Raw genomic sequence first — 15,587 nt, forward strand, 5'->3', positions numbered from 1 at the left:
TAATAAAATATACTCACGGGACGACTTACAAAGCATATGCGTCCAACAACACTACTCTAACAAAATAAACAGAAGGAACACACAGGTTCCTAACAGGGATTGAGCCTACAAATAGAAGAGCCAGCCAAGCAAAGGCACCAAATAGTGATTGAAAAGGAAATAAAGCAACAAGAAGAAAGAAAGACAAGTTAAGCACTAAGGGTCCTTCATTGTCACAAAGAAATCCGTAATAGAGAGGTACATCCGTGGACAATCCATAGTTTTCGGATGCCGTGAAGAACCCTTATAGGACTGATGCTGCCTGTAGAGACTGGTACAATGTCTGACAGATCTGGAATGTGAAGTAGTGGAAGGCCTTTTCAAACCCTGCGGAAGAGACAAGGGAGAGAAAAAGGTGGTAATGAGCTGATCAGAAGTCCGTCTTTGATGAAAGGACTACAGGGTATTCTCTCAAAGATGGGTGGCTTCCTGAAGGTAAAGTGCTAAACACTGCTGATCAATATAACTGAAGAACATCGAGAGAGAAGAACAGTCTCTGAAAAGGCAATAGAATTTCAACAGGAGAGCCCCTCCCAAACTGCAATAACAGTTATAACATCTTTAAATGTGCAAGAGTAGATGATTTTAATCTCTGATAAATCCTGGGTAGAGCTATGCACAAGGCAGATGAGACAAGTGTCTTGGAATTCCTAGTGGTCTCATATCTTTTGGTTAACAAAAAGTTGAAGATTGTGAATTTGTACTGGACGATGGGCTCTACTTTGTGGGGGCAGCAAGCTCACCTAATATTAACATCCAAAATCCTGGTCTTCAAAGTGCCTGTGTTGATGAGTCTACTTGACCTTTGACTTAAGTTTTGGGTTGGGAAGGTCCTACAAATGGCATATGCCACCGCTGACATTAACAGTAAAAATCTGCTGCCAGGGTCTAGCATGAGGTGGATCTCAAAGGAGGTCAAGTGGCATCAATTGATATTCATTGTTAAGGATCCAGTCGGGTGCAAAGGGATACTATTTTAGGTGCAAGATCCAATGTAGTGTAGATCACCTTTATGGATGTTGCACCTAAATATCTGCCAAAAAATGGAGGAAAAAAGAAATAGTCTATTAATACTACACCTATGTTGATGATTTTTTATTGAATTAGTCATAGAAGCGCATTTAAATGAAGGTTGGTGGTGCACAAATTGATCATATTACTCAGAGAGCAGTACCGACATATTTGCTTTCTCCACTTTTCTGTGTTGCCAAATTTTTGATGAAAGATCAATAGGATGATGTAGCAGCAAAATAACAAGGTTGAAAATGTAACAGAAGTTTAAGCTATTTTTAACTATCAGTTACATAGTAACCATAGTATCTGGTTATTTGGTTTCTGTCATTGTATCTTCTGTTCTCTGCCTACAATCAAAGGTCACAGGCATTTTTGACAAAACCCTGTTTCTCCATGAAATATTATAGGAAAGATTGGATCACATTCCCTATTTGTTATGTGTGTTTTTGTGTGAATTTGTTGTCAAATTGTAACAAGCCAATATATGTGTACTTGTGTATGAAAATTATGTTTATACATGTTGTATTGGTACTTGGTTGAATGTTCTTTGGAAGTGATATAGATATTTGAGTGCTTTTGGATTAGATTGTGTATGATGTTTCTGCATCAATGTTTCGGACCACAGTATGTGATCCATCATCAAAATGAGAGATTACACAAGAGTGAGCAATCATTGTCCAAGTAAAAGGTCTAGGATATAACACTTATGCTAAATAGTATTTTAAACGCGTTTTATTTCGACACAATGGAGATGTATAATTGATTTCTCTTGCCAAGAAGGGTGATCCATCATTAGGATGAGAGAGCACACAAGCAAGATCAATCCCTTTCCAAGTAAAAGGTCTAGGATATAACACTCATGCAAAATAGTACTTCAAATGTTTTTTATTTTGACATAGTGAAGATGTATAATTTATTTCTCTTGCCAAGAAGAGTGAAGATGGAGTTAGAAACCTAAAGCAAACAAATGACATTAAATAGGGGATATAGAACTAAAAATGACCTCTCTTAGATATTTGTGTAGCTTAAGTCTCTTGAGACTATCCAATTGAAGCTACAAAACGTTAACACTCCCTCTTAGTTAGGGAGGATAAACACATGACTATATATTACCTCAATGTAATATAAAAATATCTTTGATCAAACAATATTGAATACTGGCCTCAAAAATATCAACATACAATATTCACCAAAACTTTTGAGTAATAGTCTCCAGAATATCAATACTTGATATTCACCAAAACTCTGAATAATGAGTAATGGTCTCCAGAATATCATTACTTGATATTCACCATTTTGATATCACATGAGTATCCCTCTCCATAATAACAATATATGCTATTCACTCAAATACTCTGAGTAATGACCTTTAGAATGTTGAGATGTAAGATATTCACCAAGTACTGTGAGTAATGGCCACCTGAATGTCAACTCATTTGACATTCACCAAGTACTCTGTGTAATGGCCTCCAAAACATTAATTTGCACTACATTTACATGTATTAAAAAATGTTTATGAGCTATGTGCACACACATTCTCATTAAGCATACCATATAAACATCCACCATACAAGGTATAATTTATCATGATTTGCATAGATATCGTAAGATATCCATCATAATAGGAAAGTAAGTTATTGTAAGATTGTCACCTTCCAATAACTTTTGCAAATACAAATGACATCATTTGGAAGTCATTACTTCCTCATGATGTACACAGGGAATAGGCGCATTAAAATCACATAATCACAAGGTATATTCATGAATCACAGTCCTCTTGACTGCTATAATTTATTGATCACTGAAGAATCCATCTCCACATGGTTTACTCCCTCTGAATCAATTTGATCGAGATCATTGAAGGTTGACTAAATCATATCCTTTATTTGCTCTTTCACATGAATGTGTCAGACTCCATTTGAACATTAATCTTCTGAGCTCTTTTGTCTATGATAAGATAAGATAATTTTATTAATGTTCAATAAAAGACTACAACGTGGGTCCATGGGACTGGAAGCTTACACCAAGAAGAAAGCAGACAAAAGGTGCACCAGATGGTGTCCAAAAAGGAACAAGTACAAAAAAAGAAGAATAAAGTAGGAGACATCACGAAAAAGTTTAGGTATTTGTCCTCACAGGAAAAAAATCCAACAACGATTGATCTGTGGGGCTACTAGAGGCCCTCTGATGAAACTAAGTGCTACGAGAGGAGTGTCGTTGGGGAAGACATCCCCTGTGAGGTCTCACAGATCTAGAATGACCTCTGTTGGAGAAATTATACAGTCGCTTCACACCCTGAGCCAGAGCTAAGGGCAAGAACGTCATAATAAGCTATGTCTGGGTCTAACTCTTGGAAAATGATAGCTATAAGGAAGCTATAAGGACTCACGAAGATAGAGCACAATGCAATGCTGATCTATGTACCTGAAAAAACCTGAGAGGGATTTGCAATCTTTAAACATACAATAAAATCTCCCTCTAATCTCGTAGTATATGGGGCATATGAAAAGGAAATGGATCTCAAATTTTGCCTCTGCTAAGGTAAAAAGTCTACACTGCTGATCCTCTCTACCAATATGGTGATTGACCTAGATTTAGAGTCTGTGTGAGCTCACCCTGAAGGAGCCAAGGGAGATACGCAGGGCATATGTCTAGTATATGTGTAAGTACTTAGGGTGTACAATAATCCCATCTTGAATATCTAAGTGCTTGGCGTAGAAAGCCATCCTTGGACATAGTCCTCCTGGAGGATCTATGAAGTGTCAAACTCCCTCTAAATCTGAAGTCAATCTTCCTTTTTCGAAAAGTATATTCTCGAAAAAGATCAAGGCAAATAACTCTTATAGTACATATTGAATCAATATATAACAGATGAATAAAATGTCATACTTTGAGAGTGCTCTGCATTATTTCAATATAGATAGATATCTAATTTAAATATATACATTGACTACATATATTCCATCTTCTATTTATATCTTATCGTATATATAATAACACTTTATATTTATATAGGAAAAGCTTTATATATATAATCTGATGAAAGAATCTTATATATCATAAAATAATGTGAACAAATAGAACTCAATATACCTTTTATATTCACCAAAATCAATATGTTCTGTGTTGTGTTCCCTTAAACATCACACACTAAGAGATAAATTAAGGTTTAAAATTAAGTCAACTTAGACTAAATAACACTTTTAGTCTAAGAATCAATTCTTAGTGTGTGATGTTTAAGCCGTCAGTTGAAGATGCCTTAGATTTCACTCCCCCAAATTCTATCTTCATTCAAACTCATTACTTTTTCCCATGCATTTTGAATTTCAAATGATACATGTATTGCGACCACTCCACATCACCACATTGATCTTAGTGTGATGTTTAAGTTGGAGATTTCACTTCCCCAAACTCTATCTTCATTCAAACTCGTTCCTTCTTCCCATGCATTTTGACTGTCACATCATACATGTATTGTGCCCGCTCCACATCACCACATTGATCATTATTTATTTTATTACCACTACTAACTATCTCCAACTCTATGAGATTTATGTATTCGATTCCCTACCCTTAATGGGTGTGTGAGGCCGAGGATATATTCATTTTATTATTATCTTTCGACAAATTCATCATTGTCAGATTACTCTATCTTTAGTCAAAGTGCGAGCGTCTTGACTAATTCCTTGTGATGTTTGTGATTTATCTACTGACTAGGATTACTTTGGAATGAGGGATGCCTGGAGTGCGTTCAAAATATGGTTTAACGCCTATAATTGTAACGGCCACCCTTAAACATCACACTAAGGGAAGAATTAAGCTTGGAAAAAAAAGTCAACTTTGACTATTTAACACTTTTGGTCTAGGAATTAAGCTTAGTGTGTGATGTTTAAGCCCTTCCAATTGGAACAAGATGTAGATTGCGTGCAGCGAGAGACGTTGAAGAAGAATATGTAGCGCAACACACAACATAGTATTTGTGAAGATGGGGAGTAAATGTAAGCACAAATTCCCAACAGTTCAAAACACAAGTTTCTCTCGCCACTCATGCTGACCTCAAGCCTTACAATCTCCAACTTGCTCGCAAAGATCAGTCCCACTTTCTCACCACTCAACCCATATTTGTTTTCTTATTCAGTTCTTTGTCTATATATACTATAATCATTAAAGTTGATGAGACTGCATAGATATCATCTTTTGGAAGATACCTCTGTCATACATCTACATGAGAAGATATGTTTTTTGGCAGATAAATCAATGATATACCATGTAAATTTCATCACTATATATGAGAATATCTCATTAATATGTCGATACACTACATGTTTGGGTGGAGTGTTGTTTCTCTTGTCAAGACAATAACTTCCTCAAAAAAATTGTGTGCCTTGTATTTTACTCCTATATCATGAATGCATTTCATATGAACACTCTGCAACCATTTTCTTTTTTGTAATAAGAAGTCTGACAAAAAAATATTGTATCCCTGCTTCATAATATTCATTTTCAATCACGGCTCTAATACCATGTTGATTTTCTTGGAGGATCACTCCAAATGTACTAAGTACTGCCATAATATTTTGGTATGTATTTTCCAAAATGCAGCTCTCTTATAGCATAGTCTATGAAGAGATATAAGGGACATATCCATTTGTTAATTAGATAATTAATACAATAATCTATTATTTAAACACACACACACACACACACACACACACACACACACACACACACACACGTGCGCACACTCAAACATACATATCTCATGCACACACACACAACTCTAGTTTAGTCTCTTGAGTTTATCCAATTGAAGCTATCCAATGTTAACACTGGTTATTTAGAACAGATCATGTTTGCGTTCTTTTTCTTAATGAATCATTAATTTAAGAATTTTTAGCCTGACCATTTAGAATGTATAACTCCCCAATTTCATTTTGTTATCAAATTAAAGGAAATTTGAGTTAGGCCTAAATGTGTGTCAATATTATTTGGGTGAATTTTTCAGTGATAATCCAGACCTCATAAATGATGTCAAAAAATCCATATCGTATTAATTGTTTGGTGATAGGTTTTGGAGTTAGTATTTTGTGGTCAATTAGTAATGATGGTTTAGAAAAAGGGCTGGGTATATACAAGAATGTTCTTGAGTGCACATATCTCTTGGTTCCTTTTTTTTGGCTATGTACTTGGCTCCACCAGTACACTTGACTTCCGTTGTTGGTGATTGTCATTTTTTTTCTTATCTACAAATTTGTATAGATCATTGTTTTTGTCTTGTTTCTTTGGCTACAACTTGTGATGTGTCTTGACTTCATTGGTTGCCTTGAAGCATTACAACATTTGGGGTCAAATTGCAACAACAATTTGTGACAACGGTGTAATTTGTGGATGATTTTCATGTTTTTTTTTTTGCAGTTGTCATTGACGCTATCACAATATTGATGTTGGCATCATAATTGCGACGCTCACATGAGTATAAACAAAAACAAAAAAAAAATTGACATAAATCAATTCCCATTTGTTTTGATTGTGGAGAGCTATGCGCAAAAGAGGGTGGAGAGCTCTGAACATTGCCATGCCCTTGTGATCAGTGCATTTCGTTGTTGTGCCCTTGTGATCTCTATATTTCATTGCCATGCCCTTGCTTTGCGATTTCGTTGTCGTGTCATGCCCTTGTGATCTCTGTGCCCTTTCTCTACGATTTTCGTCAAGGGGAGAAGAAGTACCTATGTAAATGTTTTTTATTTCTCCTTCTAAACATGTATCTCTTTATATATAGAGAGAGATCATTTTAAGGTTCTTATTACATATTAGCAGAACATAAAAATTGATCCAATTGCATACATATTCTAGAATCCAAATAATAAAACAATAAAACTCACTCAACCTATGCAAAGTGACTTATCTCAAGATCCTACACAAAAATAATGCAAACTATGAAAAATGTGCAGAGTTCACAAGAAATTTTACAAAAACATATCATAGCAGATACTTTTAAAAAGAAACAAGCCATAACCCAATTAAATTGGTCTATTTGTTGATTAGTTGGGTTGACTACAAATTCCTATAGAACTGTCATTAGATTAGGTACAATAAAACAGACAATCAATAGTTCCTAGCTAGCAAGAAGCACATTCCCCAACTTATAACAAATGGTTGGATATAAAGGCTCCATACGCTGACCCAAGAATGGAAGCCAAGGATGTAACCATGCATGTATTGGCACAGTCTCCTTGCGAGGATCCCAAGTATCTACTGCTGTTGTTAATTTGGGTATCACTACATGATCAAGAATGTTATGAAGTACTGAAGCCTATAGTAACTTCTCCCATGTCTCTAGAAAATGTAGCAGCTATTCTCACTGCAGGAAGAATAACTTCAGTGAAGAGTTGAGTGTAAGGAGATGAAGAAGAAAGTTTTGCTTCTTTGTAAATGCCATAATCACGAGGCTCATTCCCTTGCAAAAGCCTCTACCACAATGACATTACCTCTAAACCATGCAAAGGATGTTGAAGTGGTTTCCAACCTTGAAACACTCTTATAAGCAATGACAAAGCAAATGTAGATGCAATACATGACGAATTGCACAACTTGACAGGCAAGTCATAATGGAAGTAGTAAGACGGTTACTGGCATATGAAAAGATCCAATAAAGCACAAGCACACGTTTGGGGTGTCTTTCCCTTCTCATATTGGAAATTCAAGCGAGATCTACCCATTAGTCCCAGCTTAGGGGCAGATGAGAAATAATTTTACACTAGGCCTATACAACACTTACCCCAACTTCAATCCACATCATCAAATTCAGAGGGCATATAAAGTTAAGTATAAACATATATAGCTCACATTGAAGATCATTGGATTAAAACAATTTTTTACTATAAGGTAAAGACCTATAAAAATAAGTGGATTTGATAGTAAATAGGTTAAACCTTATTCTAGACCTATTTGAGGAGGATGAAAGCTATTTCCAAGGTGATCATGACACAACAAGAAAAAAATCTAATTCCTGCTATAGATTGGTCGAACAAAGATGAAGTTTTGACACAATAATGATTCATGTTTAACATCATTCACTCACACATGGATAAACCGATAGATGGCTAAGTTGAAGGAAAAATGAATTCCATTGAAATATGAACTAATGAAAGATGTAGAAGAACCAAATGAGGAGTCATGTGAACAAATCCCTGAATGTTCAAGAAAACAAGAAGAAGAATGGAGGGAGTGACAAGGAGTTACAAACAAGAGGAATGAAGAGGAAGGGGATAGAGGACAAGGGGTCACCCCAAAAGAAGCAAAGGTCAAAAGGAAAAATGGCTTCACAAGTTGTGATTGAATTAGAGACAACAAGAAGTTCAAGTTTAGGATACTCACCCTTATCTCCAAGTAAGCAAGAGACAAATTCCCCCTCTAATGAAAGTAAAGAACAACATATTGAGAGACATTTTGTGGTCAACATTGAGGCCCTTTCAAGTGACAATCAAATGGGGCCCTAATGCACAAATATCTTGGACATTAATTTGAGCACCCAAGATTGTGATTAAGGAATTCAAAATCATGAGGATGAACTAGGTGAGATCACCTCCCTAACATGGCTATCAAAGCGAATGTGATGGGGACAAATAATAATAGCCCAACCCATTAGGAATTAACAAGGTAGATCTAATATTTACCTTTGGATTTGGTTTTCTTCATGCAATCTTATTTCATTTCCGAGGTTGATTCCTAGATAGGGGTTCCATTCCCCCATCTTTTCCATATTTTTATGTGTTGGTGTAAATGTCATAACAGATTCATAAAGGTTAGACTTGCGGGATTGTAAGTAGTTAATTTTTTGGGAAAATTCCCCAAGGAACAAAATGCCTACCCTATTTTGTTGCCTAAAATAGAATGTGTAAGGCATTTTGCTACACTTAGAAAAACTTCAAATTTAGTATAAAGGTTAATATTTTCAGCTTTTCATTTATGGTGATTGCAAGTTTTTGTTTATTTTTGTTAGTGTATATTTTTCAAAACTGCTTAGTTAAGTTTATTTGAATCATTTAGCTTGCATTATTATTTTAAATGCCCCCAATCCATTTCATCCTTAATCATAAAATTGTCACATTTAGCACTTGAGCTTAACTTGAGCTTTCTGAGGCATCTTTCTTTAGATCGTAAAAAAGGGGTGGAAACATCTCTTTCATACCAAATAGACATCCCCACCTATCTTTCTTTAATGTACATTTGCATTCTTGCTAAAATTATTTGAACATTAGCATTCTTGCTGGAAGAATAACTTAAGTGAAGAGTTGAGTGTAGGGAGTTGAAGAAGCAAGTTATGTTTATGTGTAAATACCATAATCACAAGGCTCATTCCCTTGCAGAAGCCTCTGCCACAATGACATTTCCTCTAAACCATGCAAAGGATGTTGAAAAGGTTCCCAACCTTGAAACATTCTTATAAGAAACGACAAAGCAAATGTAGATGCAATACATGACAAATTGCACAACTTGTAGTCCTCCCAGTATTTGGACTATAAATTCTCAAAGACACTTGCAAGTGATTTTAATGTCATAGTACCTACCACAACACTTTCCTGGATTCTATCCAGTGCTCCGATAATATCCTCTATATTGTGTTGTAACTTTGGCATAGGTGTTTGATCCTCGATAGCTTTCGTTTCAACATTCAAGTTTTCAAGATTGGTCAACACCCTCACTTGCAGACCTCTCATGTCAAGCACTTTCTGTACTGTTTCAACACCATGTTCTTGCTTCTGAGCTAACAGTTCTTCAGGTGCATTTTCTTGTAAAACATTAATTTTGTTGAACAATTGTAAACTCTTTAAAACATTAATACATCTTGTAATGCCCAACTGCAGAGCCCGAAAGGGTAAGACAAATTGGCAAATCATAGATTGTTTATTCGATAACATTACGAAGATTACATGTTCTTTTATTCATCATAAATTTATTTAAACACAAGGAAATATACATTGTCATGGAATCATCATAACTTCATTCATCTTTTGAAATAATACAACATGTTCACATTTCCCTCTATTTCTCCTAGAGATACCCTTTACCCTTTTTACATGTATTTTCATTCCATGATATATATATATATATATATAAAACTTTCTTCAAGCATTTACATCATAATATTACAAGGATTTGTTTCAAGGAGATGCAAAATATAGACTTCAAGAAATGATCTTCGATCACTACAAAACATCGATCCATATAAAGCCATTCTTGAACTCTCGAATAGTACCTCAAAATATTTTTCCATCTAACCACATGGAGCCATAAATGGTCCACTCCCCTGAGCTAGGAGATATGACCATGATCCACCTAGGTACTAAGGTAATCTAAGGCTTATACCCCAAAAATCAAAGTACAAGATAGCATAAAGCCACACAAAGCATAATGTCCAAAATGAAATCACAAGGAAAATGGACAACTAGAGGAAAACACAGAGTCAGGGGTTCAACCACATCTAGGTGAGTGTCATCACATACCCCTCAAATATTGGGATCAACCTCATGAACTAATATCATCCTACTACATCTAGGTTTTATACAGAATGAGACATCGTCCTAGTACTCCAACATGGCATATGCAACCTTATCACACTTTCCTTAATGTTGGGGTCAACCTCTTGAACCATTGCCACCTTGCCGCATGAAGGCCTTATACAAGATATATAGCCCTAGTACTCCAACAAGACAAGTGTAGCCCAATATCACTTATCTTGATTATTGTGTTAACCCAAACCCCCAATAAATCATTTATTTACAAACTCATGAGTAGAGCTAGCCTACTCAAGACTCAAGTCTCTACTACATAGGATCCTCTAATGACCACTTGTGGGTCCCAACACCTATGGTGATCCACTCACCTAGGTCCCTTACCCTACTAAAAAAACCAAAACCAAAATCATAGGAAAATTAAGGACACAACATATGTAGGGTCCCATACCCCTAGTTTATACAAAATCTTAGCACATTATATAAGTATCACAACACATAAACAATTAAAAAGACACACTAAATACAAGCGTATGTCTTTACAATCATTTTCAAAGATAAACATAAATGGTATACATCACATAACAATTTGACATGCCTCTGGTGTCTTAAACAACGATTGGAAGCATCAAAACCCAAGTAAGAGGTTAAACTGGTTAAAAAGCCCCAAATCAAGCATATATAATTCTAAAGAATATAATAGAAACATGTAGCATGCACAAGAAAAAATGTATACAAATAAATGAAAGATATCAAAATACAATATTCCATCACTTGAGTTACCAACAAACCTCTAACAGAAAATAATATATCTCCAAAAAACTAGTGGCTAAATACCATAGGAAAATACATAGCAATTTTCACAAATAGAAACTCAAAAAATATAAATAACTCTAGGAATTAAATATAAAATTATAATACATAAATATAACATATAAATAGATCTATATTTAGCCAGATAAATAATGCAATTAATAATTTCAATCTATACCTCGAGTCCTACAAAGATTCAATGGAAGCAGGAGCAAGGAGAAAAATAGAGTAAAATAAATCCACTTGAAATTCATCATTCAAACCCTCTCCAATTTCTAAAATATCCATGGAAGAAAAATAAAATTGCCCAACAATAAATCCCTCTCTCAACCCTTTAAATTCTCATATATAAATCTCTCTATAAAAAGAAAGAAACTTATAAATCCTTATAAGGATTATACTCACAAACTCTCCCTCACATATCATTAATTTTCTTCCATAAAAATATTCATAAGAAGTACAACTAGTCTCTCTTCCAACTTTCAGCTATTCTCCCCCCCAAATATACATTTTAAACCACATATATATGTTTATGAATAGCTTTCATACTCCTTTAGGTAAAAAGAAACCACCCTTTTAAAAAAAAGTAATTCCAAAATCTGAAATTGCCTTAGTTTATGAAATTAACTACCATTTTAGAATTATTTAGGCATATTAAGGGTAAATTAAGACTATTTTAGGGGTATATAATGAATAAATGGTCTAAAATGATGTAAATACCCTCTCTGGTGCTTTATAACCCCTTTTTTTTTTTATGGCCATCATTGTATTTATGCTTTGGTCTCATATTCTTCCACATGGTTGACACCTATTACCTTTTGCTCTTGAATGCACATTATTACTCTTCTTCCAAATACTTATAATTTTTAAATCATCCCTTTTAATTTCTTTATTATTATATTCTATTAAATTTCTCTTTATGTCTAAGTGTATAAATAAATCACTAACAAATAATTTATAACTTATACAATACTTAAATACATTAACTACGTAAGAATCCATATTTATATAGGTATATATGTGTGAACCCATATATGCTTGTATAAATACACCAAACAAATATCATAGACAGTAAACATGCAAATACAAATATCTTGATCATGAAAAAATATTATTATAAACTCTAGAATCCATTGATCAAACCATAAAAGGAAATGACAAAAACATAACCTCAAACTAGATGACTGAATTCCTATTAGATTTCTAAGGATATAAGGAGAAATATATGGATCATGGTTTCATCTCTTTTTTAACAACTGGTTTGATGAGATTGAGACACACTCATACTTGTGTAGCCAGGTGGAGTTGATGCATAGTACTTGCACACAACCAACACGATACAATATATATGTATCTATATACATCACTAACAAACAAGGAAGGAGGAGTGCAACATCGTGTAGATCTCCCAAAGAAAGGACTACGACTACCTCCCCAAAAGACACACCAAGCAAAGTAAGCACACACACACATATAAGCATAATGGGTTAACTAGGTTAGCTTAAGAACAACTAATAATCATAATATTACAAAAAGGCATTGAAATCATAAATAATAAATTTATAATTTAACATATAGAGCATGATACAATTCAACTATATACCTAATCTCCTAAAGACACTATATAGAACATGATCTAATGCAAAGTAATATCTAGCGTCATAAGAAATAAATGATATGTATGATATGTAAAAATATATTGTAGCATGAGAACCTAGTTGATTACCAGTTTCCAAGTAGATAGACCATTATTTTGTGTTCAAAATTTGAGATGTTATCTTATAGTATTACCTATCGTGAATTTGTAAAGTTGTGAAATCAAGGAGTACCAAAACTAACCTTATATCCCAACCTAGTCCAAGTGTACTTATACTATCTTCAAAAACTTACTAATACTTGTTAAGATAAGAGGGGTATTACACATTCATAGTTGGGGAAATAATTTGTGATGTTATTCAAGAAATTCCCAATCATGTACGAGATATTGAAGGAAAGAGTGTGGAGAAGTCACTAAATTAGCGAAGCTGAAACTAAAGTTGTTGACATGATCAATCAACAAGAAATTGTTAGAAAGTAAAGTCCATCAAGATAACTGAGAGCGAGGGGGAGGGGGGGTTGAATCAATTATCCAACTATTAAATTTTTTTTTTATCAACCTTGTTAATCCTTAAGCATGTGAACACTATAATCAACAACCATAAGAAAATACTCATACACAATAACACTAGATATGTTAACCAGGGAAACCCTTGATCAGAGGGAAAACCTCGATGGGGATGGTGCCCACAAAATGATGTATTAATATAAAAATTCCTTGTTAGAGGATAGACTCTATTAGGAGCCAATGAAATGCATTGAATACATATCAGCCCATGTTAGGAGACTTTTAATCCCTGTTAGGAGATTCAAACCTTGTTAGGAGTTGTGCCAACTGTGTTAGGAGTTGCAGAAGGTAGAAGGACCCACTGTCCAAACAAATTTAGGGGCAACATCACTGAACTCACTGTACAACCGATCTCTATATTATTCCTTGCTAAATAATAGAAATGTATAGCTCCTCTATCCTTTGACCAGACTTATCCTCTTCAAATCTCGATACCAGATCACCAACTTTGCATCCAATAATCCCTTAGATCGCTTACTCACATTTACCAAATACTTCTCATATCACACACTTGAATGAATTGATCACACACTTCACCACAAGGAAAATAACCTTCCTTTATACCTTATCCTCAAAATAGTTCCTTGAGTCAGCCTTGAGGCTTTTCCAATTAATTATAATAGGACCTCATTAATATATTACAAAACTTTACATCTTTTTTCAATTACAAATTACTATCGAATCATAGTATTTACAACTTTCCACACGTACGACCTCAGACTTTGCACACTCATTAACATCATCATCAGGCTATCTACCATCATTGTCTAACTACGCTCATCATGATTCTATCTCAGTTAAGAGATACAAATCAATCATTAGAAACCACTTATCAGGTACTCTATCTATATATTGTCTTCTGTAACTCAATCATATCTTCTGCATATCTTTGACTCTAGCTCTATATGTGCACTTATCCACATCATTAGGATACAATGTAGAACAAATCCTTAACTCCACTTGACTTTCTCATTAATACTCAATCTATACAACCCTGTTCTCTATTTTCTACTTTACCAATCTTCACAGAAATAATGCTATGTTGACATCAATGACAAACACAATCATGAATGCAATATGTTAATCATACTAAAAATCTCTCCAAATGTTCTAACAATGCTTAGGATACTCCCCCAAAGGAATACTTATAGACACCCAAAAATTGGCAAAGACCTAAACTACACAATTTCGATCAATCGACGTGAATTAAGGATTAAATTAGAGGAACACAACAAACTTTCAAATCAATCGTTACATCAAGCCATTAATCAATCAATCAAGTATCAAATCAAAAGGAATTAAATCACTTTTAAAAAAGGAAAACAATTCATAAATCATAAAATGAAATAAAAAAGGAAAAAAGGAAAAGACAAAAGTTCAAAATAAATGGAACATTTACTAAATTAATAAATCCATTTATCCTCACAAAAGTGAAAATCCTTCTTTTTACATTTAAAAGAAATGGAAAATTCCTCTTTTATCCTCACAAACTAAGTTTGTTGGTCTCTTCCTCTTGGTCCCTTATGAGATATTTTTAGTTTCACCTGCATCCTCCAGTCAAAGATAAAATCCTGATTCTTACCGCAACCCCTTTCGAAATCCTATAAATAAGAGGGAGATTCAAAAGCAAAAGGACCCAAGTTTTAGGCATCTGCACTATAGGAACATTCTGAGTTATCATCTTTTTAGCATTGTTATTATAGCAAGTTCATGTCATTTTGATAACATTTTTTCTTTCTTTTCATGTTATTTAGTATCATTTTAGGACATGTTTAGCTCATTGCATATTCATTTAATAGCATTCTAGAGTTGTTTCACACATAAAATTTGCATTTTAGTCATAGATCTTGCATGCACTCTTGTAGATGTGCATTTTAAGCATACTCCCATTCTAGAACTGTCATTGAGATGCTGGTTTGAGAGCATTCTTAGGGGTTGTAGTTAGGGAAACATGATATGTTCATAGAATTTACACTTTGACAATGATTTTTTGGGTTTAGTTTAGTTCGTTGTCATTTTATCTGGACTTTGCATTAAAGTCT

This window comes from Cupressus sempervirens, chromosome 4 (genome assembly GCF_028749045.1).
Source record: "Cupressus sempervirens isolate cs-2001-9-10 chromosome 4, ASM2874904v1, whole genome shotgun sequence".
NCBI lineage: Eukaryota > Viridiplantae > Streptophyta > Pinopsida > Cupressales > Cupressaceae > Cupressus > Cupressus sempervirens.